The 2,761-nt window shown below is 63.1% G+C and overlaps 1 non-coding gene across 1 annotated transcript; it reads right to left on the reverse strand.

The window, feature by feature from the left end:
• Positions 1-1,586: 1,586 nt before the first annotated feature.
• LOC142865171 (5S ribosomal RNA) lies at positions 1,587-1,705 on the reverse strand. The gene has a single exon (XR_012915474.1). It is a non-coding gene; the product is annotated as a 5S ribosomal RNA (ribosomal RNA).
• Positions 1,706-2,761: the final 1,056 nt, after the last annotated feature.

Below are 2,761 nucleotides of genomic sequence, written 5' to 3' on the forward strand. Positions count from 1 at the left end.
AGTTTTCGGATGTTTTTGCCACTCTAAGGACCCGCAGGCCAGCTGGGCCTTCTGGCAGGACAGAGAGCCCCGGAATCCGACGTGGAGAGCTGGGTGTACGTCCCCACGAGGAGGCGGTCCCCACCTCCGCGGCTCTCCCCTTGCGGGGGGGAAAAGCAGCCACGGGGCCTCAGAGAAGACACCAGGCTGGGCGCCCGCCCCACAGTGGGGGCACGTCCCCCGCAGGGCACTTAGCGCCGGCCGCCGGCCGGCGGACGGTTGGGTGGCGCGAGACGCTGCGGCCGCCCTGCTACCGGGTTCCTGGGAGGGCGTCCTGGAACCAGCGTCCACACCAAGCCCTTGGAAGGCCCAGGCGACGGAGGAGCCCCGTCAGGCAGGGGCCGAGGACGGTGACGGCCCGGGCGGGGAGGAGCGTGTCAGGCAGGGGCAGAGGACGGTGACAGGTGACAGGCCGGGCGGGAAGGAGTCAGTCAGGCAGGGGCCGAGGAGGAGACGGGGCTGGGTAAGGGTTAGGGTTAGAGTCAGGGCACAAGTCACAATCGCAAAGACCTGGAAGCGACCCGAGTGCCCATCGACCCACGAGTGCGTAAATGAAATGTGGCGCGTGGACACCACGGAGTGCTATTCAGCTAGGAGGAGCAGCGGTGAGAGGGCACCTCTCGTGGTTCTCCTGGCCAGAGCTGGAACCCGTTCCAGTAAGCCAGGTAGCCCAAGAATGGACACACGAGCACCACGTGCTCGCGCTCACCAGCAAATGGGTACGAACCGACGGACACCCAAGTGGACACAGAGGAATCACCTTCATCGGGTGGGTGTCGGGCGGGTGGGGGGAGGGGATGGGCATACACCTCCATTAGGAATGGGGTGGGTGCGCACCGACTGGGGGATGGGCGCACTTGAGGCTCTGACCCGAGGGGGGAGGCTGGGAGAGGGCAACGTACCCGACCTTAACATTGGTACCCCCACAATACGCTGGAACAACATCAGAGGTTAATGAATAAGAACACAGGGGGGAGGGGGGCACGGGCAACACATGTCACCTTAATACTTGGACTCCCATCATCTGCTTGAAAAGAGAGAGAAAAGAAAATGCAATCATAGAGATAAGAGACACTTTTTAAACATAATGAATCCGAAGAGAAAAGTAAAAGGAGGCCTGTGGAGCAGGTCTGGGTGTGACTCCGGATCCCCCAACATCAGGTGCCACCACCAAAGATTCCTACGTGTAGCCCATAGAACCCCAAAAGCAACGGGACGAGTTCTGGTCACATACTCCCTCAAAATGACATCCTGGCCTTCTTCTGGAACTCCCTCCTCTCTCAGACTCTCAAGGTTTCCTCCAGCGTGTCGGTTCCCACAGAGCAGACCTTTGGTCTGAGACCTGACAGTCCAGAAGCCACGCATGCTGCCGCGTGACGGCGGTGTCGCGGCTTGGGACAAGAGGAGGCCCCACGGTGCGGGCTGGGGCGCCAGGCACCGCGGCGGGCGCTGAGGGTGGGGGTGACCCCCGCCCCGGGCCGCCGCCTCGCTCCCAGAGAGGGGACAGAACAAGAGGCAAAACAAAACAAAAAACAAAAAAAAAAAGAAGCCTACGGCACCCGGTATTCCCAGGCGGTCTCCCATCCAAGTACTAACCAGGCCCGACCCTGCTTAGCTTCCGAGACCAGACGAGATCGGGCGCGTTCAGGGTGGTGTGGCCCTAGACGGCGGAGGGCGCCCCTGCCCCGCTCAAGAAGCCGAGCCTCTCTGCGCTTCCCCGCCGCCTCCTCCCCCCGCCCCAGGCCCCGCGCCGGCGCTGACCCGCACCGGGCGGGACTGTTGAGTTCACCGGCCGGGTCCGGCGGGCTCCGAGGGACGGGGGTGACAGGCGGGGCGGGGCGGGGCGGGCAGGGAGCGGCGGGCCGGGGTGGGGGGCTGTCTCTCTATACACACACACACACACACACACACACACACTCACACTCACACTCACACTCACTCACTCACACTCACACAAGATGCGCCTCCATGGCTGGACTCGCCAAGGTGGAGACCTTCCAGCCCCCTTCCTCTCCTCGCCTGGCCCACCCCCAGCTCGTGGCCGCCCCCGCCGCCGCCGCCGCCGATTGCGCACGCGCGGGTCGCCCGCCCTTTGACCCCAGGCAGGGGCCGCCCTCCCCGACAACCCCTTTCAGCTGCGCCCCCCACCCTGTGGGTGGGCTGCCGCCTATTCCCCCGGGCCCGGGCTGGGGCACAGCGCATGGGGGAGGGGAGCGAGTGTATGGGGCGTCTCTCTCTCTCTCTAGGGATGTGTCCCATGGGTGGGGTGGCGTGGTTAGTGGGGCGCTGAAGAAATCAGTCCCCTCCATCTCCTACCTCTGGAAAACGCCCAAGCCCTTGGAGAACTGCCGGCAACGTGACCGTGGGGGCCGGGACCCTCCTCTGTGTCCTCCTGTGGCCCAGTCCAAGGGGCCTGGGCCTGGCCGGGGCTGCATTGGACCCCGACCACCCTGGCGTGTGGACTCGCTAAAAATCGGCGATTAGATATTGGATTCCAGCTTCATTGAGGTCATTTCACTAATGAGTGCACCGGAAAGAGTTTCCTAATCCATCTGTGAGGGTGGCAACTGAAAGAGAATTTTAAAGCTGACAGAATAGGCGAGGAAAGGCATAGGAGATTTCCACACCCAGTAAGGAAGCCTTTCCCGAAATGGAAGAAAGAAACGAGCAAACAGAGACACCGGTAGCCCGCCAGGATCAGAGTCTGCCCCCGAGAGAAAGT

Source organism: Microcebus murinus, chromosome 28, assembly GCF_040939455.1.
Source record: "Microcebus murinus isolate Inina chromosome 28, M.murinus_Inina_mat1.0, whole genome shotgun sequence".
Classification (NCBI taxonomy): Eukaryota; Metazoa; Chordata; class Mammalia; order Primates; family Cheirogaleidae; genus Microcebus; species Microcebus murinus.